At 51.5% G+C, this 26749-nt stretch overlaps 1 pseudogene; it reads right to left on the bottom strand.

Annotated features, from left to right (window-relative positions):
* The window catches only part of LOC148525494 (solute carrier family 12 member 3-like), a 137097-nt pseudogene that overhangs the window by 52751 nt on the left and 57597 nt on the right, over positions 1-26749 (bottom strand).

The raw sequence follows: 26749 nt of genomic DNA, 5'->3' as shown, positions 1-26749 counted from the left end.
GTTTGGTACTGGAGGAATTTGAATACGTATGGAGGGATGTAGATCGGAAGGGTCTGAAATAAATACAAGAGCCGAGGGAGAACGCTCATCTTAACTGAATGTATTCTACCTATCCAAGAAATAAAATAGTTGGAGCAGTCATGCAAATCAGACTTAATACAATCTAGAAGGCGGGGAAAATTTGCCTGAAACAGCTGATGATGATGATGAGTTAAGAAAACACCAATATATTTAATCTTTTTTTTATGCCAGGTACAAGGAAGCATGGCCTCTAAGGTTTGGTTTAGGGTAACAGGGATATAGAAATCAAGAACTTCAGTGTTGGGAATATGAATTTATTTCCTCTAAAAGTGAATTTAGGGATTGGGCTGGGTCAGTGAGAGAAACTAAAATATCGACGGCATATAATGCGATTTTATATTCAGAGGGGCCAGTGGATATTCCCGAGATAGCTCTATTACACCGGATTCTTGCCGCCAAGGGTTCCATAATAAGAGCAAATATTAAGGGAGAGAGGGGACAACCCTGCCGAGTACCGTTAGTGATCCCAAAACTGGAGGAGTAGACACCATTAACCGAAACTCGTGCTGTGGGGGAACGGTAAAGTGCTGCAACGCCATCTAAAAATTTGCCTGAAAAAACCATTTTGTCTAGGACCGCAAATATGAAGGCCAGGAAATGCGGTCGAAGGCCTTCTCCGCGTCTAGAGCTAAAATCAGAGAAGAAAGTTTCCTTTTATGAATAGAATGTATCAGATCAATGGCCCGGCTAGTGTTGTCCGATGCCTGACGTCCAGGTATAAACCCGACCTGATCCGGATGTATCAAATAAGAAAGCAAAGGAGCTAACCGAGTCGCAAAGATTTTAGCATAAATTTTCAGGTCGACGTTTAATAATGAAATCGGTCTATAGTTAATACAATGAGTAGGATCACGATCAGGTTTAGGAATCACTACAATGTCGGCCCGAGTTGTATCAGGAGCAAAAGAAGCGCCCTCCAAAATATCATTAAATAGAGATGTAAGATGTGGGGCAAGTTCCTTTGTAAACAGCTTATAATATTGGGCTGTAAACCCATCAGGGCCTGGGGCGGCAGAGGAACGTATTGATCTAATAGCAGCTATTGTTTCTTCATCTGAGATACGGTCATTGAGAGTAGATAGTTGGGATTCTGAGAGCCTGGGTAGGGAAGTATAGGACAAATATGAGCGCACCCCCTCGGCTCCAGCAGAAGTGGGATAGGAAGAATCTGATAAATTATAAAGGGAACTATAAAAGGTCCGAAATTCCTCAGCCATAACATCAGGATCATAGGTAAAAGAACCAGAAGATGGAGAGTGTAATTTGTCTATCGCACCTAATGCTTGTCTGCGACGCAGTTTATTGGCTAATAAAGAATCGATTTTGTCAGATTTGTCATAAAAGCGTTGACGAAGTTTTTGCAAGATAAGCGCAGCGCGGCGAGACAGAAGGGCATTAAGCTGACCTCGTAGTTTCTTAATTTGGGTTAGCACGGAGGCGCTAGGGGATGTTTTGTGTTGAATCAACAGTACTGAGATTTGTGACTCAAGGGAATGAATTTCTTGTGCAGCCGCTTTCCTAACCGCTGAGGTTTTAGAAATGAGAAAACCCCGTATAGTAGCCTTATGGGCTTCCCAGAGTAGCGGGTCATTGCCAATTTTATTTCTAGCAGAGCGGGGGGCTGTTGTAAAAGGGAGTCATCAAGACGCCAGTTACGCTTTCCACGAGGAGAGCGATGTACAGTACATCTAAAAGAATATAGACACCTGCATGGTCTGTCCATGTAAAGGGGGAAATACCAGCTTCCGTAACTAGTGAGGTAATAGTGGAGGAAATGTGGATCATATCTATCCTGGAATAATGTTGGTGTGGAGCTGAAAAATGAGTAAAGTCCTTGCTGTGAGGATGTTTAAGACGCCAGGTATCACAAAGGCCATAAGGTTTAAGGGAAGCCAGGAGAGTACGAGAAGCTCTAGGAAGAGACATCCCAGAGGAGTTTGAAGGTGGGTTCGATCTGTCTAACAGGGGGTCAATAATGGTATTGAAATCCCCAAACAGAATAATATGGCCCTGCGCAACTCTGCTAATACGCCTGAACAGAGAATCAAAGAATTGGGGCTGGTCTTGATTAGGAGCGTACACTGACACCAGAGTGAAAATCTCAGGGCCTGATTCAGACCCACTCGCGAGCGGCTGTCCGCTCGCAAGTGGGTCGATGTTATGCACTGAGCATGCGCACGACGGAGGGAGCTCCGTCGTGCGCATGCGCCAGACGCGACGAGCGAAGGAAAGTCCTTCGCTCGTTGTGTCCGATCAAAGGGGGCGTGCTGTCAATGTTGATTGACAGCACGCCCCCTTTGGTGGGCGTGCCTCCCTGACGGGGGCGTTCCCACGGGAACGCCTCCCGTCAGAAGCCGGCCCACTGACATCACTAGTGATGTCAGTGGGAGTGATTTTGGCTCTGATAGAGCCAAAATCACTCCGGAGCTTGCGGTTGAAAACCTCAACCGCAGGCTCCGGCTCGCAATTTCGATGGTCGCGATGGTCTCGACCATCGCGGCCATCAAAATGCACGCTCGTATAGCCTGTGGGTGGTGACCCACAGCTATACGAGCGTCCAGGAGGACGCTCCATGAAAATGGAGCCCGGCCCTCATTCAGAGCGTGCGCTCTGCTCAGAGCGTACGGCTCTGAATGAGGGCCTCAGTACGGAGAGTACCGATCACTATAAGAAATCGACCCTCTGGGTCTGTTACAGTTTTAATGTGGACAAAAGGGATATTACGCCTAATTAAAATGGCTACCCCACGTTTTTTACAATTCGCTGAAGCAAAGAAGGTCTGGGCAAACCACCTACCTCGGAGCTGAGAGTGCGGTCCTGTAAGATGCGTCTCTTGCAAAAATGCAACATCGTCTTTCTCCCTCCTACAAGCCCCCATGAGAACGGTACGTTTCTTAGGAGAATTAAGTCAGTTTACATTAATGGATAACAATTTAAGAGACATGGAAGAAATATAAAGAAGTGCTACAGACATAACACACAAGTATAATAATACAAAAATTTGGTCCAAATAGAGCCACCCTTAGGGACAGAAAGAGAAAAAAAAGGGGAAGAAAAACAGAAGAGAGCCACAGAGAAAAAAAGGCACACACAAAAAAAAGAAAGAAACAGAGAACCCATTTGGGTAACAACCCTGGTAAATTGGGTCCAAAGCAAGGACCGCAATAATATCAATCAACATAACATTAATCAAAAATATTAAAGGGAGCATGGGGGGTAGTGAAAAGACCGTCCAATAGAATCAGGACTGCCCTTAAATATAAGATCGGCTATAACCGAATCAAACAAAAATCCCTGTAATACAGAGATCATAAACCTGTGTCAATATATAGGAAAAAAAATGGGAAAGAATGGGAAAGACAAGGGGAAGAAAGAAACATTATCTAAACATCGTAATATTCATACACATAATAACTACGTATGTCGCAGAGAACCAAGAGGGGAGGACTTTTCCTCCTAGCAAACTTCAAAAAGAACATTGTAGGGAGCTTAAACCCTATTATAAAGAGAATATACACCAGGGTGTGACCGAACAGTTCAAGTGGGGTCACAGTCCTTAGTATGATGTCGGGACACCCTGGTCCAGTCCGGTGAAGGAGGTTGGGAGCGTTGAGGTTTGGGAGGGGGAGCAGCAGTCACCGGATCAGAAGTCGGCATCAGAAGAAGATTAAGCTTGGCTAATAAATCTTGACCTTGAGTGAGGGTCTTGACACTATGCACAGTGTTGATTGCTGAAACCTGAAGCATAAAGGGGAATCCCCAGCGATATCGGATTTGATGCTGCCGTACAATCTTAGTGACTGGCTGAAGATCCCGCCGTTTCTGAATAGTAGAGGGAGCCAGGTCCTGGAAGATTTGTAACTGCATATCTTGGAAAGGTATCACTGGAGAGTCTCGAGTAGCTAACAAGGGCCCTGATTCAGACCCACTCGCGAGCGGCTGTCAGCTCGCAAGTGGGTCAATGTTCTGCACTGAGCATGCGCACGATGGAGGGAGCTCCGTCGTGCGCATGCGCCAGACGCGACGAGCGAAGGACTTTCCTTCGCTCATTGTGTCTGATCAAAGGGGGCGTGCTGTCGATGTTGATTGACAGCACGCCCCCTTTGGTGGGCGTGCCGGGGGCGTGCCTCCCTGACGGGGGAGTTCCCACGGGAACGCCTCCCGTCAGAAGCCGGCCCACTGACATCACTAGTGATGTCAGTGGGAGTGATTTTGGCTCTGATAGAGCCAAAATCACTCCGGGCCTTGCGGTTGAAAACCTCAACCGCAGGCTCCGGCTCGCAGTTTCGATGGTCGCGATGGTCACGACCATCGCGCCCATCAAACTGCACGCTCGTATAGGCTGTGGGTGGTGACCCACAGCTATACGAGCGTCCAGGAGGACGTTCCATAGTTATGGAGGCCGGCCCTCATTCAGAGCGTGCGCTCTGCTCAGAGCGTACGGCTCTGAATGAGGGCCAAGATCCGCTCCTTTGAACGAAAATAGTACAGGCGAACTATGACGTCTCTAGGAGGTTGAGTAGGAGAGGGCTTCGATCGGAGTGCTCTATGGGCTCTATCACACAAACAATCTTCATTTGTAAGAGCTGGAACTAAGTGTTGAAAAAAGTCCTTTAGAAATGACGGTAAGCAAGGAGGGACCAAGGACTGATCCTGCTATATTACGGATACGTAAATTGTTGCGACGAGAACGATTCTCTTGGTCCTCTTGTCTTTCTTTGAGTGTCTCCACCTCGTCATGAAGTCTAGAGTTCTTTATCAAGACGGATTTGGGAACGGCATAAGTCGTCCGATTTAGATTCCAGCGCATCCGTTCTGTTGCCAAGAGATGTCAATTCTGATTTAAATTCTGTTATAGCTTTTGACAGTTCTTGCTTGAAAGCAGTTTGAACTCCCTCCAGCAAACCAGTCATAACCGCCTGAATTTGAGGATCAATACCAGCTTCGGATGAGCATGGGGAGGAGGGGGATTCTGGGGGTAATGACGAACTCTGAGAACCCTTGGATTTAGATCCGAAGAAATTTGCAGAGGAGGGTGGAGGTTTCTTACCTCTCTGCGACATAGTGAAATAATAATAATAAAAAAAAATACAAAAAACTATGGTATGAAAAGTGAGACACAGGGCTCTACAAGAATAATCCAGGCAAGTTGGGTGACAATATTAAACGAACATCTTTAACTCCAGAGATGCACCATCCAGGAGAATCTTAACCTCAGACAAAAGAGTGTGGGAGGCTGGCAGAAAATATAATAGCAAATGAAGGTACACTGATTGTGGCTGCAATTGGATCTTGATGTATTTATCACAAAAGACCACAAGAGGGAGCCAGCGTAGAGTGAATGGCAAATATCCACCAGCACAAAAATAAAAAATGTCAGGGCAAGAGCAAGCTAGATAGCTGAGTTGGATTAAACCTGTTAGGCTAGAGAAAATAAGCTGGGTATATACAGGTAGTTATACAGGAGCTCCAAACACAGAGAAGTATATATACACTTTCTTTACAATATATGTGGAGCACAACACAACACCAGCAAAAATAGACTCAGTGTTTATTGGGTACAAAGAAGAGAAACACTGCAGAGTAGCAGCTATATGACAGGAGCTGATCTGCAGGCTTGATCCTGCAGGAGTTAAAACTTTAGCTCACAGGAGGGCAGCCTTTTAGCGACTGAAAAATAGAAGAAGGGCCAGGGAGCCACCTAGACTGTAGATGCACCCAAGCTGCGTCTGTACAGCCAGGGATATATATCTGGGCAGAACAGAGCTGTGTACTTAGCTTCTGGAGCGATCACCGGCTCCCTCACCGCTTCCAGGCTGAGCAGGGGATTTCAAGATGGCGGCGGGCGCTCCCTTTCTGCCGGCTCCGGTCAGCGCCAGGCGCCCATACAGGTCCAGATGGAGGGCAAACGGATGGGTGCCTCTGGATGCCTCCGCAGCCGCGTCGACCCGGGGGATCTCAGCAGAGGAGAGTCGCAATTCCGGCGGGCCCGTGATCCGCGATCCGCCACGGAAATTTAGGTCCCAGCTTCAAGGGGGAAAGACAGGCCACAGCCTACAGGAAGGTAGGAGACCTTCCCCGGCTCCGTAGCTCTACCCCCGCGATGTCCACTGGAGCTGGGCAGTGACAGGGAGCTCGCAGGGGACACTGAGGCCAAGTTCAGCCAGGCAAAGGAGGTATTTTATTGCCTCTTTGCCAGGAGCCGCTAGCATGCACGGCTTTTCTAGAAGGTTGTCAAGCCACGCCCCCCGAGAGGTCCCTTTTCATTTCTGCAGACAGCCAAATAAAATGGTCTGCTCTACGAATGCCCGCAGTGGCCCTCTTGAGTTTACAGGAGAAAACCCTACCAATGAGAATAACACGGCAGGTGAAGTTCAGCAAATCCAAAAGAGATTGGGCTTGGCGCAGCGTTATCTACAATCAAACCTGAATGGCATCTTTCAACTTTAACATCTTGTCCGCCAGCAGGCAGCAGCGTCCATCCAGGGTATCGATTTTGATACCCAAGTAGGGCAGCTGAGTAACAGGGCCTTAAGTTTTATCGCAGGCAATCGGGACCCCAAATAATGAAACAAGTGCCTGAATGGAATCCAGCAAGTTACCGCAAGGAGGGGAATCAGCAGGACTGACACAAGAAAGTCATCTTGATAATGCGTGATACTGTTACCCCTGGACCCAGCCTTCATGCACCAATGCAATACAAGAGCTGAATTTTTTTTAAAAAGGCACATGAAACGGAACACCCCATAGGCAAGCACTTGTCTATGTAGTATCTGTCATCCAAGTGAAAATCCATGTACCTGAACGAGTCAGGATGCAAGGGTAGCAAACGAAAAGCCAATTCAACGTCTTGTGCCTGGACAATCTCCAGCACATGATCGAAAGATTGATAGGACACAGACCAAGTTCTTGCGGGATGTCGTCATTAACTTATCTGCCGGGTGGGCAAGATATATACTGAATGAGACTAAAATACCCTGGCGTCTTTTTAGGGACAATGCCAACAGGGAACAACACCAATTCTGCTAGAGGCGGATCCAATCATGCAGCCCAGCTGCACCTTCTTAAAGACCTTGTCCTTAATGATGAGCAGCAGCTCTCTTGCTGACCGAAGGTTCCTTGGAGAACCAACAGGCACCGCAGAATCTATTGGCAAACGGAAACTCAACTTAAAACCATCTAGCAAAAATTGTGCTTCAACTTTGTTTGGTTACCACGCCAACCACTTGGCCATGGCATCCAAGTTAATTGGGGAAAAAGCTTTAGCTAGTAGCCCCGGGTCCGGCTGGCTTCTTGGATGCTGGGCAGCAATGGGTTTAGAGCAGCCAGATGAGGGGTGGCCCTTTCCACATTTGATGCAGAGGTGTTGAAAAGGACACTGAGCAGAGTTGAATGAGAAACACTTACCCTTGCTGCTGGCTGAGGGTGCAGGTCGATCGGTGCCTAATTTGTGCTGCAAATTTGAACCACCAGCAGCATATGTAGACTCTGTCACAACTTCAGCAGTCGGGCCCCCTAACATGACGCCCGCAGATGCGGACACCTTGGAAGTGGCAGTAGGATGTATCGCTGAAGCAGTTAAACTGCCCATAGGGGCAAACCCTTGCAAAAAAAAAAAGTGACAAGAGGAGTAACAGGGGTTGCACAGCATTAGGGAGCATGGCTGTCAACACAGGGGCAAAAACATTGGCCATGTTGGAGATAAACCCCATTATAGCAGTAGGGTCGAGTGCTGGGAACACCACTGGAGCAGCTAATTGAGCAGGTGAGGGAGGTATAGAGCAGCCTGCCCAGCAGCAGGAGCAGCAGCCTGTGGAGCAGTAGTAGCCACAGGTAATGGCAGGGTTAAATCAGAATGGGAAGCAGCCTTAGCTGCAGCAGCAGCTCCAGGCAGTGACTGGGTTAAAACTGGCAACCCTGAGGATGCCAGCTCCACCCCCTGCTGATGCCCAAGATGGCGCCTGTCTCTTCTGCTAATGGAGGCAGGGCCACTATAATTACTAACTTCACCCCCCTGGAGGGAAGAGCCCAGCACCACTATGTGAGGCTGCACGACTAGCGGCGTCCCGCTGATCACTCGAGTGCTGGGTCCAATGCCGAGCAACAGACTCGAGCAGGTCGTGGCGTGTGATGTTACCTCCACCTCGATCCGTGGAAATAGTAGCCGTCACCAGCGATGGGATCGAATGTCTGATCCAAGCGGATCCTCTGCAGGACACATCCGTGGCCAGCACTAGGACAGTGTGTTTGTTCCCAGTGCAGGTAAAGCAGCGGTGGGCAGGACTTGGCCAAGGGCGTGAGCTGACTGTAGCTTGTCACCCGGCAGTCTTGATACAGCGTCGGGCGCAGCGGGTGTTTGGCTCTGGCCGTGAGCCAATCACGGCTTGCGGTCCAGCAGACAATAGGATGCAGCCACGACGAGCCAATAGTAGCTCGCCATGTCATAGCCTCGCTATGAGCAGGAACAGTCTGTTCGGCAGCGGAGAGGGATGGAAGAAGACCTCTCGAAGAAGAGAAAAGGAGCGAATGGATAGAGTTTCGGCAGCTGCGGAAGAGGCCAGAAGACGCTGCTGTCAAGAAAGAAGATGAACAGCGGCGGCTGAACGCGGAGAAGAGGAGGTGGTGCTGCTGGCCTGTCCTGGTCAGTGGCGCCACCTCCTGTTCTCTGCATCCAGCCACCGCTGTTCATATAAAAGCAGAAGAAAGCAGTTGAGGACTGGAGAAGTTCCCCACTGCAGCCTCTCCCAGAATACTGGTAGACGGCCTTGGGCCACTGGTGTTATTTAACCCCTCCCTAGACCACCAGGCATCGGGCATTAGGCCCGTGGGGGTGAGTCAGGCTTTATGCCTATGCCATCATTAGGCGGGCAGTAGGCCCAGGCTACACAGGGGGCTTCAGGCTCTAAAACATTGTTATTGCCCCTGTTAGGAGGGAGTGACCTGGGTATTAGGCCCAGCTCACTAATCGAGCAAACAGGCGGGTGACCCTGCTCGTGCCCAGATATTATATAAAGTGACTGTGAGGTTCTGATATTGTTGCGGACCCGGAGTGGTGACAGGAGCAGACACAGAAGCAGATTTAAATGAAAATGTGGAACTTTTAATGAATGACTTAGTAGACATGGATATGGCAAAATAAATAGTCCAGGTATAGCACTGAAGTGCACTTGAGAACTGTAGTGAAGCAAATGGGAGAATGTCCAGATAGTGACAAGCAGTAACAGTCCAGTATGCAGGTGTTGTGAGGCTGAAATGAATTGCAGGCTGAAGTGAATTTGCAGGCTGAAGTGAGTCCAGCAGAGTGTAAGTGGAGGCAAATGCAGGGTGACAGCAGACAGGTACTCAGGCAGGGGGTAGGTAGATGGAGGGTGCAGGGAAAGTTCAGCAGTTGGAGCAGGCAGGGTAACAGGCTAGGTAATGTTTCCAAGGAGGCAGGTAACGAGCTCAGCAACTCTCTCTCAGCTGCTGCTGAGAAACACGTTGCACTGGCAAAGAAGGAAGGCTCTGGACCTGCCTAATACCAAGGGCCGTGCCATGACTGGCTGGAGAAAGCGCATGACCCACCAGGATTGGACAACTGAATCACATGGCCGGAGGCAAGATGGCGGCGCCCATGCCGAGCGGAACGGAAGCACCGCCAGGCCTCACCAGCCAGAGTGACAATGTGCCCGCATAGAACCACGCGCAGCCTATGCCCCTCTCCAAGCACCAGCGCCACTGCCAGGTACCCCCCCTGCCACAGTGACCTGACAGGTATTACCCATCGACCACCATGCCGAGAAACCCTGGTCGTGAAAGTGGCCCTGGGCATTAGGCCCAAGCCACTTGGTACGCCCCACAGTTAGGCAGGCCTGTAGGCCTGAGGATCAAATACAGTTGATCTGGGCACTAGGCCTAGAACAACTGAGAGCTCCTCCATTAGGCAGGCCCATAGGCCTGAGGCAACATCTAAAGGGGACATTGGGCATTAGGCCCAAGTCCCTTTGTGCCCTGAAATAGGCAGGCTTATAGTCTGAGCCACAGGTAAGACCATGGGTGTTAGGCACTGAGCCCATTGAGAGTGGATCTGGGCATTAGGCCCAGACCACTGGTATAAGTAGGCAGCCCCTGTGCTAGTGTGTAGAGGTGTTAGCTGTAGTGTGACACTCACCCTCCAAGTCCCCAGTGGAGAGCTGTCAGGCTCCCACTAATATAGCAAGTGTTTCCCAGTCACCTAGAAGACGAGCTGGCCAGCTCTAGTTAGGCAGGTCGCAAACATTTAAAGGGACAGTAAGGTGTTTTACTCTTGTGTGATTACCGTCTGTGGTTGTTGTTTTTCTGTGCAGGGTAAAAGTTCAATGGATTATTGTTAAATATGCTGCACTACACACTGGGTTGAGCACGTTGTTGTAGTATGTGTAGTAGTGTGACACACTTAGGTTAGGTTTAACACTAACTCTCCCACAGCCTAACCCTCCCGCAACCTAACCTAATGTTGACATTCCAATAATGTCAACATTTCACACGTCAACATAAGAATGTCAACATGTTACCTGACATAGTGGTGTTGACTTCGTTAATGACGACCTAATGACTACATCACTCTTCCATGAGCAGTATAGCATAGCCAATTAATTGCAAATATTAGAGAACAAAACAATATCTACTTACTCGCTTACAATAGTGGTGTACTGCTTCCGTTTCCTTGTCTAAACAGCTTACAGTGAGGTATGAGAGATAGGCGTACTATCCATACGATTACAATTTGCACATGCGCCTGACTGTGATTCGCCACATGGACAAATGTGTAAATTCTGAGATGAATGGATGTGATGGGTATCGGACAACACTGGCCTCCTGCGCCGAGACAGCAGGTCATCAGAGGAGCGGTCACGGCTAAAGAGAACCATTCCATTGCTGTGATGCAATTTCCAAATACGTCACTAAACAATGGGTCACTAAACAATGGCTGATATATATCAGGAAGAAAATTTAAAATATTAATAAACATGCCCCTTATTAAGAAATGATGTTCTCTGGCCAGAATATCTTATGACTATATGTATTAATGAACATGGGTATTTATAAAAGGAAAGCGACATCATTTTAGCTATGTGCTGGACATATTGGCTCTATTCAGAGTTGGGAGCAAAGAAAAAAAAAGACACAGCTCTGCACGTGGGCAAAACCATGTTGCAATGCAAGGGGTACAAATCCAATTTGTATTCTCTTTTAGCATGCTGCAGAGTAGATAGTGCCGGCTTTTGCATGTAACCAACAAATTCTTTATTTCTACTTCAGGGTCCATAGGGGGTTCACAGGGTTGACCTTGGGGTATAGCTGGATCTGGATCCATGGGCACCACGCAGTTAAAGCTTTAGCTGCTCCCAGGATGCACTTGGGTCCGTCCTCCTCTATACCCCGTCCCCGGCCACAGCACCTCAGTTTGAGTTGGTGCCCGGCCGGAGTCGGGTCACCTGCGCAGGGGGGCTGCAGGAGCAGCCCCCAAAAGCTTTCTATTTTTATTTAAAAAAAAAAAAAAAAAAAAAAAAAGAGCCTGTTAGATTTTTATTTTAAAACAGAGGCTCTAGTGTGGCAGCGACGGGCTGTCTATGCAGACGCCCACGCTGCCGCTCTCCTTCCCCGCTGGCGCCGCGACGCCAGTACTGCACTGGGGATCGCGGCGGGAGGCCAGAGTCCGTACTAGCCGGACTCTGGGTCCCTCCCTGGACTGCTGCCGGAGTCGCCGGGACAAGGTAAGCCGCGAGTCGCCGATTAGCGGCGGCTCGGGGGTATTGCCTGCACATGCAGTCCTTTGCCCCCGGTCCTAGGGGACAGACCGGGGGCCGCTAGCGGTGGCGGCGGGCTCCCCCTCTGAGGATGAATAACCCGTGGGACCACTAGACCACCAGGGATATATGGCGAGCGGGAAGCCGGCAAGCCCTGGGGTTAATATGCTAGCCAGGGGAGGAAGCCTTCCCTGTCAGCGGCTCCTCCCCTCAGCTCAGCGCGCCTTTCAGCTCGGAGTCTGGCGTCGCTGAGCTGCAGTTACTCGGCCACTCCTCCTCTGAGGTCTCCAGCGGCCATTTTCTACAAGTGGCAGCGCAGATCTTCAGGGAGCACGCGGACCGGTCCCCCTGTGTACCTCTCCCCCGATATAAGGACTGTGTACACAGCACTATAGCCCTCCCAGACACTGAATCTGGGCAGGTTGATTGTAGTGGAAAGGTGCAGTGAGTATATCTTCCTGCATGGTATGTGACTTTTGCTAGTGCTGCCTGTCTGTGCTTATTTTCCGCTTACTGTCAGCTTATACCTATCCCTTTACTTCTCCTACAAGCCCTACAGGTGTGTGGGGGAGGGGCGTTTCTGCAGACCTCACCTATATAAATCACGTATTTGTGAGGTCCGTCACATACAGTTGTGTGCTACACAGTGCCGTATTGTGGGCTGTTGTTTAGCACACCGGTGAGTGCGTTTTCTTCTGCCCTGTTGCCAGATATATTTTTTGACTATATAATATATTCTGTCATGTCAGACGAGGAGGTTGAGCGCTCAGTGGCTCCGGTGTTGGCCTCCTGCGGACGCTGTTCTGCAGGAGTAGATAGGGAGGATTTGTCACAGGATGGCCTGTGTAGTCGATGCCAGGTGGCTCCTGGCCCATCCAGACCTTCTCTGGCGCAGGAACCACCGTGGGCGATGTTTTCTCAAGTGCTGGTGTCTATTGCGGACCGTCTGTCGGTCCCGACTGCTCTCCCTACTAGGGCGTTGCCCCAGCCGACCATCCCCCATTCCCCGGGTGTCCCGCAGTTATTGCGGAGTCCTCCTGGGTCTCAATCAGTAGGTCCCTATGCGGGGTTGCCTATGTATATACAGGCTTCCCCTGTGCCGCAGCAGCCTGTGGTACCTTTTCAGGCCCCTATGGCGACTCCTCCACCATGGGTGGATGTGCTCTCCAAATCCGTGCAAAATTTGGCGGCCGCTTCCTCGGCTTTTCAGTCAATGTTGCAGACTGACATGCCTTCTAGGATTTCAAAACGCCCACTCACGACACGGGCTGCTCAGGTATCGGACTCAGAGGGTTCCTCAGATGATGGGGAGGTCCCTGATGACACTGACTCGGACGCCTCGGTCCAGGAAATGGATACCAAGTCGTCCATTAATGTGCGAGCACTAGTTAGGGCGGTGCGAGCTATTCTTCTTATAGAGGATGAGGCACCGGTTCCTAAGTCGAAGTTTCCTAGTTTCAAAAAAACTAAGGTGGCTTCTGCGGTGTTTCCCCTGTCGAATCAGTTGACGGATCATATGGCGGTAGCTTGGCAGGCGCCCAGTAAGAGATTCCTTCCTCAGAAGCGGTTGGCTTCTAATTACCCCTTCCCTGAGGCACATTGTAAAAAATGGGAAACTCCACCGGCGGTGGATTCCCATGTCACCCGTTTAACTCGGGGCGCCACCTTACCATTACCGTCGATATCCTCGCTGAAGGATCCCACGGACAGGAAAGTTGAGACTTGCTTAAAGTCTATTTACTCCCTCTCCGGGGCGGTGGCCCGACCGTCCATGGCCATCTCCTGGGTGGCCAAGGCCATTGAGGGGTGGGCCAATACATTGGAAGGTACCTTCCCGGACGACGCTCCGGATGTCCAGCGGGCGTTGTTGGGACAAATGAGGGACGCTGCTTCTTACATTGGAGAAGCTTCTTTAGATGCTAGTCTGCTGACCTCGCGGGTATCGGCTGCAGCGGTGTCTGCCCGCCGATCCTTATGGTTGCGGTCCTGGAGAGCGGACTCTGATTCAAAGAAAGGTCTGGAGGCCTTACCTTTCAATGGGGAATTACTATTTGGTCCGGACTTGGACAAAATAGTGGACACCCTGGCTAAATCCAAGTCGGCCTTCCTCCCTTCGGCGGCACTGCCTGCTAAGGTTCGGAGTTCGGCTTTTCGTTTCTTTCGGGTTCAGGGTAAGGCGAAAGGTCAGTCCTTCCCGAGACAGTCTGCGAGTAAGACTGCCTCTAAACCCAAGAAGCAAGCCTGGAGTGCTCGACGCCCTTCTTCCAAGCAGGAAGATAAAACTCCGGCGGGATGGGAGGGGACTCCATCTGAGGGACCTCAGAGTGGGAGGCCGACTTCTTCTATTTGCCCAGTGCTGGCACAATACCACAACGGATGCCTGGGTTCGAGAAGTGGTCTCCCAGGGGTACGCCCTGTCTTTTCGGCACAGACCACCCCACCAGTTTTTCTGCACAAGTCCTTCTCAGGACAAGACCAAGGCGTTACAGGTTCAGGAGGCTATAGAGTCCTTGCTGAAAGCAGGGGTCATTGTTCCCGTTCCTCTATCACAACGAGGGACGGGGTATTATTCGTCTCTGTTTCTGGTGCAGAAACCCAATGGTTCTCATCGCCCTATCCTCAACTTGAAGTCTCTGAACAAATTCCTCAGAGTTCCCAAGTTCAGGATGGAAACGTTACGTTCCATCATTCTGGCGATGGAACCGGGGGATTACATGGTGTCCCTGGACATCCAGGACGCCTACCTCCATGTTCCGATAGCATCCTCACACCAGCGGTATCTGAGGTTCGCTATCCTTCAACACCACTATCAGTTCCGGGCGCTACCCTTTGGTCTCTCCACGGCACCGAGGGTGTTCACGAAGATTATGGCGGTCATGGCCGCACATCTTCGGAACCAGAATGTACGGCTGCTGCCGTATCTGGATGACCTCCTGTTGCTGGCGAGCTCCCCGGAGGTACTGCTTCAACATCTCCACCTGACGATCGCTTGCCTGCAAGCACACGGGTGGTTGATAAATTGGAAAAAGTCCTCCCTGATTCCATCACAGCGGATGGTTCATTTGGGAGCCCTGCTGGATTTGCGTCAGCAAAGGATCTTCCTGGCTCCGGAGAAGGTCGCCTCCCTACAGCTGCAGATACGCAGTTGCCTGAGCCGTTGCCGCCTGTCGGTCCATTCGGCTATGAGAGTTCTGGGGTCCATGGTGTCGACATTCGACATGGTGGAATTTGCCCAGTTCCATTCCCGGCCCCTGCAGGGGCTGATTCTATCAGAATGGAACGGGTTACCTCACCGGATCCGCTCTCAGGTGCTGGTGTTGTCTTCGGACGTTCGGCAATCTTTGGCTTGGTCGAGGGGCGCCCATTTTGGATCCCGGACTGGGTCCTGCTCACGACGGATGCCAGTCTCCGGGGTTGGGGGGCAGTGACCGGCTCTTTGTCGCTTCAGGGTCGTTGGTCAGCGGAAGAAGCACTTCTCCCCATCAACATCCTGGAACTGCGGGCAGTATACAGGGCCCTGCAGTCGTCCGGCCCCGCTCTTCACGGAAGGGCGGTACAGGTGCAGTTCGACAACGCCACCACGGTGGCGTATATCAACCACCAAGGCGGAACTCGCAGACAGGCAGCGATGTCGGAGGTGTCTCGTATCCTGACTTGGGCGGAGGGTCACATTCCAGCGATCTCAGCGGTCTTCATCCCCGGAGTCCTCAATTGGGAGGCGGACTTCCTCAGCCGTCACGACGTGCATCCCGGGGAATGGTCGCTTCACCCAGAGGTGTTTCAGCTACTCGTGGACAGGTGGGGTCTGCCGGAGCTGGACTTGATGGCCTCCCGTCACAATCACAAGTTGCCCGTTTACGGGTCAAGGACAAGAGACACAGGCGCCTGTCTGGTGGACGCGCTGTCGGTGAAATGGACGTTTCACCTGGCGTATCTGTTTCCTCTGCTATCCCTGCTTCCTCGGGTTCTGCGGAAATTCAAGCAGGACGGCGGCATGCTCGTGCTGGTAGCTCCGGCGTGGCCCAGACGTCCTTGGTACTCCGATCTCAGGAGCCTCTCCATCGACGCTCCGTACCTTCTTCCTCAGCGTCGGGACCTGTTGTCTCAGGGGCCCTGCCTTTACCCGGATCTGGGTCGGCTGTCTTTGACGGCGTGGCTCTTGAGACAGCCGTCTTGAGGTCTCGGGGCTTCTCCAGTTCGGTTATTGGTACCATGCTCAGGGCACGCAAGCCTGCTTCAGCACGGATTTATCACAGAGTGTGACACACTTACTTTCAGTGGTGTGAGTCCAATACATTATGATCCTCAGGTGTTCCGAGTTTTGTAGGATCTTGGAATTTCTTCAGTCAGGATTGGATCTCGGCTTACACCTTGCATCTCTGAAGGTTCATGTGTCCGCCTTGTCCGTGTGGTTTCAACGGCGGATTGCAATACTACCAGACGTTCACACCTTTTTCCAAGGTGTTCTCAGGATCCAGCCTCCCTTTGTGCCTCCTGTGGCTCCTTGGGACTTGGCGGTGGTGCTACGGGTCCTGCAGGGTCCTCCGTTTGAGCCTCTTGAGGCGGTGGAGCTCAAGTGGCTGACATTTAAGACGGTTTTTCTCCTGGCAATTGCTTCGGCCAGGAGGGTGTCTGAATTGGGGGCGCTTTCCTGTCGCCCTCCTTTCCTGATTTTTCACCAGGACAGAGCGGTGCTCCGCACTCGTCCTGAGTTTTTGCCCAAAGTGGTCTCGAAGTTCCACATTAATCAGGAACTTGTTGTGCCAGCTTTTCAGTCCCCTGATCTTTCAGCTGGTGAGACTTCCTTAGATGTGGTCCGGGCGCTTAGAATTTATGTAGACCGGACGGCTTCGGTTAGGAAGTCTGATTCCTTGTTTATCCTCTTTGGTTTTCACAAGAGGGGTTGGCCTGCCAACAAACAAACGTTAGCCCGTTGGCTTCGTTCTGTTATTTGTGAGGCTTATGCACAGGAGGGCTTACCTGTGCCAGCCTCTGTTAAGGCTCATTCCACTCGTTCTGTGGGTCCCTCTTGGGCTGCTAGACGTGGCGCTTCTGCTGTTCAGCTGTGTAAGGCGGCCACTTGGTCTTCAATTCAAACGTTTTTGAGGTTCTATGCGTTTGACACCTTCGCCTCTCAGGATGCATCCTTCGGGTGCCGGGTACTCCTTTCAGCACAGGAGCGTCCCCGCCCTTAGTTGTACTGCTTTGGGACATGCCCAAGGTCAACCCTGTGGACCCCCTATGGACCCTGAAGTAGAAAACAAGAGATATGGTAAGAACTTACCTTTGTTATCTCTGTTTCTACAAAGTCCATAGGGTCCACAGGGCGCCCGCCCTGACGCACCTGGCTTCAAATGGGCTGTGTGGCTGGTCACCGGTTTTCCGTCTCCCATTTCTGTGAGTATGGTTTCTTGTGTGTTCCAGTCTTCCTTCTCTCTGTTTAGTCTCCTCCTCCGGCCTTGGCTGCTTACCAACTGAGGTGCTGTGGCCGGGGTATAGAGGAGGACGGACCCAAGTGCATCCTGGGAGCAGCTAAAGCTTTAACTGTGTGGTGCCCATGGATCCAGATCCAGCTATACCCCAAGGTCAACCCTGTGGACCCTATGGACTTCGTAGAAACAGAGATAACAAAGGTAAGTTCTTACCATATCTCTTGTTTTTTATAAAGCAATTTATATATGAACTTGGATACCACCCTCCTGGGGCATCTAAAGAGAGGAGGAGGCCCGTGTGCACTCCCTGTGCGGGGCCCCCTCCTCCCTCCCTGGTGGCCGGCAGCCGACTGACGCGGCTAGCCAGCCACCGGAGCCTTAAGGTACGTACACACTAGGCGATCAGGAAAGACAGTACGATCACGACATCGTAATCGTACCGTCGTTCCTGATCCCCTGTAGTGTCTGCACTGAACGATCAGTCGTTCAGTGCAGACACTGTCCATCATTCCTGAACTTGCCAATCTGTCGTTATCGTCAGATTGTGCTGCATGTTCAGGCGATGGACAATGTCGGAAACGACCAGCGGGAGTGCGCATCGCTGGTCGTTTCCGACATAAAAGTGCACAATTTGTGCACGATTACAGAGCGACTGCACAATTACGATGTCGTAATCGTGCAGTCGCTCAGTAATATCGCCCAGTGTGTACCCACCATTAGTAGACTCCAGGCACTAGAGTGTGCCCGGAGTCTACTGCGCATGCAAAGAACACAGGAAAAATGGCAGCGGCGCCCATTTTCCGGTGTTCTGAGCAGCGCAGACACCCGATGTGGGACCATGGACAAGTAAGTCTAAAATAATATGGGTGCAGTGTGTGCGGAGCGGGGCCCCCTTGGACCCGGGGGGCCCATGTGCCCCACACACACTGCAGCCATTATAGATACGCAACTGCCCCCTCCCAAATCTAAATCTCTTTGCACATATTGGGTCCGATTCTGAATCGAACGCAAGTCCTAATGCGGACAGATCCGAAGAAAGCAACAGCGGACTGCGCATGTGCCATACCGTGCATACACACATGGACTTGATTGACCGTTCAGACAGATCAGCCCACTGACGTGAAATGGGCATTTTGGGCGGTTACCATGAGGACATATGGAACAGATCCATCTCATGGGAGTGTAGTGGGGCGCGTGGGCCAACTTCCGAGCTAGATTGGAGCGTGTGGGCGGAGATAGGACGCCTGTTTCTGACCGATCTATTGCACCCAGCATGGGTGGGGGGTGTAATTCCAGATAATAATGATGATGGCTGCAGAGAGAAAACCAGTGGGTGACGCGAAGCAAACGCATGCAGACGGGCTGATACTCGCAATAGCATGAATCAGTAAGTAGGCTGCCGGGGCCAGACGGAGGAGTGGTCGAGGATGCCTCTGACTCAGAATCAGGCCCTTTAAATCTGCCCCCCCCCCTGCTGCGCTACATGGTTTTGCCCAGGTGTAAAACAAGAGATATGGTAAGAACTTACCTTTGTTATCTCTGTTTCTACGAAGTCCATAGGGTCCACAGGGTTGACCTTGGGGGTATAGCTGGATCTGGATCCAAGGGCACCACGCAGTTAAAGCTTTGCTGCTCCCAGGATGCACTTGGGTCCGTCCTCCTCTATACCCCGCCCCCGAGCCACAGGCACCTCAGTTGGTAAGCAGCCAAGGCCGGAGGAGGAGACTAAACAGAGAGAAGGAAGACTGGAACACACAAGAAACCATACTCACAGAAATGGGAGACGGAAAACCGGTGACCAGCCACACAGCCGATATGAAGCCAGGTGCGTCAGGGCGGGCGCCCTGTGGACCCTATGGACTTCGTAGAAACAGAGATAACAAAGGTAAGTTCTTACCATATCTCTTGTTTTCTACTTCAGGGTCCATAGGGGGTCCACAGGGTTGACCTTGGTGATGTCCCAAAGCAGTTCAACTAAGGGCGGGGACGCTCCTGTGCTGAAAGGAGCACCCGGCTCCCGAAGGAGGCATCCTGAGAGGCGAAGGTGTGAAAAGCATAGAACCTCAAAACGTTTGAATTGAAGACCAAGTGGCCGCCTTACACAGCTGAGCAGCAGAGGCGCCACGTCTAGTAGCCCAAGAGGGACCCAAAGAACGAGTGGAATGAGCCTTAACAGAGGCTGGCACAGATAAACCCTCCTGTGCATAAGCCTCACAAATAACGGAATGAAGCCAACGGGCTAACGATTGTTTGTTGGCAGGCCAACCCCTCTTGTGAAAACCGAAGAGGACAAACAATGAATCAGACTTCCTAACCGAAGCAGTCCGGTCCACATAGATTCTAAGCGCCCGGACTACATCTAAGGAAGCCTCACCAGCTGAAAGATCAGGTGACTGAAAAGCTGGCACAACAAGTTCCTGATTAATGTGGAACTATGAGACCACTTTGGGCAAAAACTCAGGACGAGTGTGGAGTACCGCTCTGTCCTGGTGAAAAATCAGAAAAGGAGGGCAACAGGAAAGCGCCCCCAATTCAGACACCCTCCTGGCAGAAGCAATTGCCAGGAGACAAACGGTCCTAAACGTCAGCCACTTGAGTTCCACCGACTCAAGAGGCTCAAAAGGAGGACCCTGCAAGACCCGTAGCACCACCGCCAAGTCCCAAGGAGCCACAGGAGGCACGAAGGGAGGCTGGATCCTGAGAACACCCTGGAAAAAGGTGTGAACATCTGGCAGTGTAGCAATCTGTCGTTGAAACCACACGGACAAAGCAGACACATGAACCTTCAGAGAGGCAAGGCGTAAGCCGAGGTCCAAACCTGATTGAAGGAACTCCAAGATTCTGGAAACCCGGAACACCTGAGGATCATAACTTCTGGATTCACACCACTGAAAGTAAGTGCGCCACACTCTGTGGTAAATCCGTGCGGAAGCAGGCTTGCGTGCCCTAAGCATGGTTCCAATGACCGACCTGGAGAAACCCCGAGACCTCAAGACGGCTGTCTCAAGAGCCACGCCATCAAAGACAGCCGACCCAGATCCGGGTAAAGGCAGGGCCCTTGAGACAAGAGGTCCCGACGCTGAGGAAGAAGGTACGGAGCGTCGATGGAGAGGCTCCTCAGATCGGAGTACCAAGGATGTCTGGGCCACGCCGGAGCTACAAGCATGAGCGTGCCGCCGTCCTGCTTGAATTTCCGCAGAACCCGAGGAAGCAGGGATATCGGGGGAAACCGATACGCCAGGTGAAACGTCCATTTCACCGACAGCGCGTCTACCAGACAGGCGCCTGTGTCTCTTGTCCTTGACCCGTAAACGGGCAACTTGTGATTGTGACGGGAGGCCATCAAGTCCAACTCCGGCAGCCCCCACTTGTCCACGAGTAGCTGAAACACCTCTGGGTGAAGCGACCATTCCCCGGGATGCACGTCGTGACGGCTGAGGAAGTCCGCCTCCCAATTGAGAACTCCGGGAATGAAGACTGCCGAGATCACTGGAATGTGACACTCCGCCCAAGCAAGAATGCGAGACATCTCCGACATCGCTGCCCGACTGCGAGTTCCCCCTTGGTGGTGATATACGCCACCATGGTGGCGTTGTCGGACTGCACCTGAACCGCCCTTCCGTGAAGAGTGGGGCCGGATGACTGCAGGGCCCTGTATACTGCCCGCAGTTCCAGGATGTTGATGGGGAGAAGTGCTTCTTCCGCAGACCAACGACCCTGAAGTGACAATGAGCCGGTCACTGCCCCCCAACCCCGGAGACTGGCATCCGTCGTGAGCAGGACCCAGTCCGGGATCCAAAAGGGGCGCCCCTCGACCAGATGAGCTGTCTGAAGCCACCAAGCCAAAGACTGCCGAGCCTCCGGGGACAACACCAGCATCTGAGAGCTGATCCGGTGAGGTAACCCGTTCCATTCCGATAGAATCAGCCCCTGCAGGGGTCGAGAATGGAACTGGGCAAATTCCACCATGTCGAATGTCGACACCATTGACCCCAGAACTCTCATAGCCGAATGGACCGGCAGGCGGCAACTGCTCAGGCAACTGTGTATCCGCAGCTGTAGGGAGGAGACCTTCTCCGAGTCAGGAAGATCCTTTGCTGACGAGAATCCAGCAGGGCTCCCAAATGAACCATCCGCTGTGATGGAATCAGGGAGGACTTTTTCCAATTTATCAGCCACCCGTGCGCTTGCAGGCAAGCGACAGTCAGGTGGAGATGTTGAAGCAGTACCTCCGGGGAGCTCGCCAGCAACAGGAGGTCGTCCAGATACGGCAGCAGCCGTACATTCTGGTTCTGAAGATGTGCGGCCATGACCGCCATAATCTTTGTGAATACCCTCGGTGCCGTGGAGAGACCATAGGGTAGCGCCCGGAACTGATAATGATGTTGAAGGATAGCGAACCTCAGATACCGCTGGTGCGAAGGTGCTATCATAACATGAAGGTAGGCGTCCAGGATATCCAGGGACACCATGTAATCCCCAGGCTCCATCGCCAGAATGATGGAACGTAACGTTTCCATGCTGAACTTCGGAACCCTGAGGAATTTGTTCAGAGACTTCAAGTTGAGGATAGGGCGATGAGAACCATTGGGTTTCTGCACCAGAAACAGAGAAGAATAGTACCCCGTCCCTTGTTGTAATTGAGGAACGGGAACAATGACCCCTGCTTTCAGCAAGGACTCTATAGCCTCCTGAATCTGTAAAGTCTTGGTCTTGTCCTGAGAAGGACTCGTGCAGAAAAACTGGTGGGGTGGTCTGTGCCGAAAAGACAGGGCATGCCCCTGGGAGACCACTTCTCGAACCCAGGCATCCGTGGTGGTATCGTGCCAGCACTGGGCAAATAGAAGAAGTCGGCCTCCCACTCTGGGGTCCCCCAGAGGGAGGCCCGTCCCATCAGGCAGAAGGTTTATCTTCCTGTTTGGAAGAAGGGCGCCTGGCACTCCAGGCCTGCTTCTTGGGCTTAGAAGCGGCCTTGGTCGCCGACTGCCTCGGGAAGGACTGACCTTTGGCCTTGCCCTGAACCCGAAAGGACCGGAAGGCAGAGCTCCGTACCTTGGTAGGTGCAGAAGCCAAAGGGAGGAAGGCTGATTAAGATTTAGCCAGAGTATCCACTATTTTGTCCAAGTCTGGACCAAAAAGCAACTCCCCATTAAAAGGTAAGGCCTCCAGGCCCTTTTTGGAGTCAGCGTCAGCTCTCCAAGACCTCAGCCACAAGGACCGACGCGCCGACACAGCTACAGCCGACACCCGAGAGGTCACTTCCCCAATGTAAGTAGCCGTATCCCTCATTTGTCCGATCAACGCTCTCTGGATCTCCGGAGCATCCTCCGGAAAGGTATCCTCCAAAGCGTTGGCCCAGCTCTCGATGGCCTTAGCCACCCAAGAGATGGCCATGGACAGACGGGCCACCGCCCCCGAGAGAGTAGATAGATTTTAAACAAGTCTCCACATTCCTGTCCGTGGGATCTTTCAGGGAGGAGATCGACAGCAAAGGCAGCGTAGCGCTTTTAATTAAGCGGGTGACATGGGAATCCACCGCAGGCGGAGTTTCCCACTTCCTGCAATGAGCCTCAGGAAAAGGATAGTTTGAAGCCAACCGTTTCTGCGGTTGGAATCTCTTGCTGGGCAACTGCCAGGCCCCCGCCATATGATCCGTTAACTGGTCGGACAGGGGAAAAACAGTCGAAGCTACTTTTGCCTTTTTAAAATTAGGGTACTTCGACCTGGGAACCGGCGCATCCACCTCTATATGAAGGATGGCCTGCACCGCCCTAACCAATGCCGGCACATTAATGGAGGACTTAGCCTCCACCTCCTGGGCCCCGGCATCCGAGTCAGAGTCTTCATGGACCTCCCCGTCATCCGAAGACACGTCCGAGTCCGTGAACTGTGCTGCCAGTGAAGCCGAAACGAGTTGCTTGGATGCCTTTGGGGGCAAATCACTGTGCAACATAGATTGAAAAGCCGATGACGAAGCCGTTCAACAGAACTTGAGAGGACATCCACCCAGGGAGGGGGTACCGTTTGAGGATACCCCTGAAAAGGTACCATCGACTGCTGCGGCACCGTGGGAGATTGCACGTATATAGGCAATCCCACATAAGGACCCACAGTCTGAGACCCGGGAGGAGACTGCACCAGACGCGTCACACCCGGGGAACGGGGGATGGTAGGCTGTAGCAACGCCCTGGAAGGGACCACAGTCGGGACCGCAAGTCGGTCCGCGATTGATGCCAGCACTTGTGTAAACATCGCCAACGGAGGATCTTGCGCCACCGGGGGTTTAGAGGGACCAGGTACCAGCTGGCACCGCCCGCACAGACCGTCCTGAGACAAATCCACCCCGTCAACCCCTGCCGAACAGCGTCGGCAGGAAAACAACACAGGAGCCACGGAGCGCTCATTCTCCTCATCAGACATGACACAAAACTTTTGCAATAAAAATGTGTCACCGAAACGAGGTAAGTTGTGTAACACCTGCGCACTCCCAAGTATGCAACACAAACAGCCCACAATATGGCACTGAGTAGCACACCGCAGTATGTGACGAACCTCACAAATACGTTGATCTATATAAGTGAGGTACACAGAAAGAACACCCCTCCCCCACACACCTGCGGGCCGTAAGGAGAAGGAAAGGGATGGGTATAAGCTGACAGTAAGTAGAAATAAGCACAGACAGGCAGCACTAGCAAAAGTCACATACCATGCAGGAAGTTATACTCACTGCACCTTCAGCTACAATCAACCTCCCAGATTCAGTGTCTTGGAGGGCTATAGCGCTGCAAACACTGGGCCTGATTCAGACCCGCTCGCGAGCGAAGGACGCTCGCAAGCGGGTCGATGGTGGGCAAATGCACTAGTGATGTCAGTGGGAGTGATTTTGGCTCTGATAGAGCCAAAATCACTCCAGGGCTTGCGGTCACCGAGACCCTACTGCAGGGTCTCGTCGCAAGCCCGATGGTCGCGATGGTCAAGACCATCGCGATCATCATCATGGACGCTCGCATAAGCTGTGGGTGGTAACCCACAGCTATGCGAGCATCCAAGAGGCCGCTCCATTTTTAGGGAGGAGGGCCCTGATTCAGAGCGAGCGCTCTGGTCAGAGCGTTCGGCTCTGAATCAGGCCCTCTGTCCTTTGTAGGGGGAGAGGTACGCAGGGGGACTGGTCCACTGTATCCGCCTGGGAGCTCTGCGATGCTGCCTTAAGAAGATGCCCGCCGGAGAGCACTGAGTGGCCAGGAGATAACAGCCCAGCAACACCAGCACACATGAGAGAAGGCGCGCTGGGCTGAGGGGAGGAGCCGCTAAAGCAGGGAAGGCTGCCTCATCTGCTAGTACTAAACCCCCAGGGAAGCCGGATCCCCGCCGGTCCTTACACCCTGGAGGCCAGCGGTCACGCGGGGTATACCACAGAGGGGGGGGGGGGCCCGCCGCCGCTACTAGCGCTGCTGGTCTGTCCCCAGAGACCGGCGGCTAAAGACTGCCTTAGATCGCGGCTTACCTGGCCCCATGTGTCCGGCAGCAGTTCTTGGGAGGTCCCAGAGCCACGCTACTACTGACTCCGGGGTCCCGCTGCGATCCTCAGATCAGTACTGGCGTCGCAGCGCCAGTGGGTTTGTTGGAGCGGCAGCGTGGACGTCCAGATGGACAGTCTGATGCTGCCGCTCTGAAGATAGTAAAAAATAAAATAATAAAATCTTCTTTTAAAAATAAAAATAAAGCTTAGGGGCTGCTTAGGGTGACCCGACTCCGGCTGGGCACCAACTAAAACTGAGGTGCCTGTGGCTCGGGGGTGGGGTACAGAGGAGGACAGACCCAAGTGCATCCTGGGAGCAGCAAAGCTTTAACTGCGTGGTACCCGAGGATCCAGCTATACCCCAAGGTCAACCCTGTGGACCCCCTATGGACCCTGAAGTAGAAATATCTTCTTTGTTATGGATACAAATTCAGGGAAAGAAGATTTTGTGTACCGACAACTTTTGCACGGGTGAAGTTCATGGGTATCTTATAAATTTAGGAAAATGGTAAATAAGGCATCTGCACCGGTAGGGACTCTCTTTGTCACACATAAGAAGAGTGCCTCCGAGTGGGAAAAATGTTCAGCGTGTGAAAGAATTACATTGATCACACCTGAGAAGAAATGTGTTTTCTGTAGTACTGATGTTGGAAGAAACCCCTCTTTCTAGGTAAAGATGCGCCGGGATTCTTGGTATTCAGGTGATGAATGATGCTTGCATCTACTTGCATAGGGTGCCTATGGAAGTAATATAGTTACTACGAAAGCCATGACTCCAGTAAGGGAAAGATAGTATGTTTTAATAAAAAGAGGGGATTGTGAGAGTCTATAATAATTTATAGTGTTTATTTAAAACATACTGTAAGATTCATCAGTATTTATGAGAAAAAGCCAATTTCCTTTACACAAATATCATGAGATTGAGCCAGCATTATAATGAACAAGCAGTTACAAGACAACAGCAGCTGAAGGAGAGCAGCAGCTGAAGAATCCCAGAATAGGTTACTAAGTCTGGACACTGTGAAAAAACGACTAACTGAAAGATGCATTGACACTTCCAATGTACTTGTTAAACCAATCATATGTATTCTTTTCTGTCAAACCATTTTTGGCAAATGTTTGTGACAGCAGTTTTCTGAACTTATAAAAGACGTGTTCAAAGGGGATGTACCTCTGAGAGCTAAGTGGAATTCATCACAAGTGTGTTGAGTTTCCTTATCTTCCCAGCCGGCTGTAAGGAGAATTGATAAAGCACAGGAGTAGTGTTTTGCATACCATGATCCAGGGGTAGGAAGCCTCGTCACCCCAACACTAGTCGCCATGGGTAACAGCAGATTCCGTGACTATAATCGTAATCTAATAAGTGACGGCAACAGGCGGAAACGTTTAATGCAGAACAGGGGAACGTTATTAAAATTTGTCCACAAGAAAATGGCGGCGTTGTCCCCTGCAGCCTACCAGAATATAGCTATCTCATGTCTAGTGCAGCTAATAGAACTAATGCTGCTGCTGCCATGATTCTCCCCCTCCATTTGGTAAAGTTGTTTCCAAATCCTTTTTGAAATGGAGACTTGGGAGGTCCCATATGTCATGGCCCCCTCTTCTCCTATCCTGAAATGGTACCAGTGGCCTCTATATGTAACAGATGGTAAGGACATAGGCCCTCCTACAGGTTTTGCTATCCAGAGAACCCCTCCTTCCTTTAACCTATACAAATCTCCAACTGCGGACCTTGCTGTCTGCACTGTCATTACTGTAAGTCCTCGGTTTCACATATTTGATGCCTGTAGATGTCCTGTCTTCCCTATCCTTGTTTCTTAATTTCCCTGTTGCCCTTTTGCTTTTCTGCACCCCAACAGCTTTTGTTTTTGTATATATTCAATAAAACTCTATTGTTGAAAAAAACACATTTATAGAATAAACAGAATAGAAATAAAATTGTGCTTTAT

The sequence above is a fragment of the Taudactylus pleione genome, unplaced genomic scaffold (assembly GCF_031769625.1).
Source record: "Taudactylus pleione unplaced genomic scaffold, aTauple2 ptg000106l, whole genome shotgun sequence".
Lineage (NCBI taxonomy): Eukaryota > Metazoa > Chordata > Amphibia > Anura > Myobatrachidae > Taudactylus > Taudactylus pleione.
Note: the sequence above shows the minus strand (reverse complement) of the source record. Positions and strands in the feature narration are given on the sequence as shown.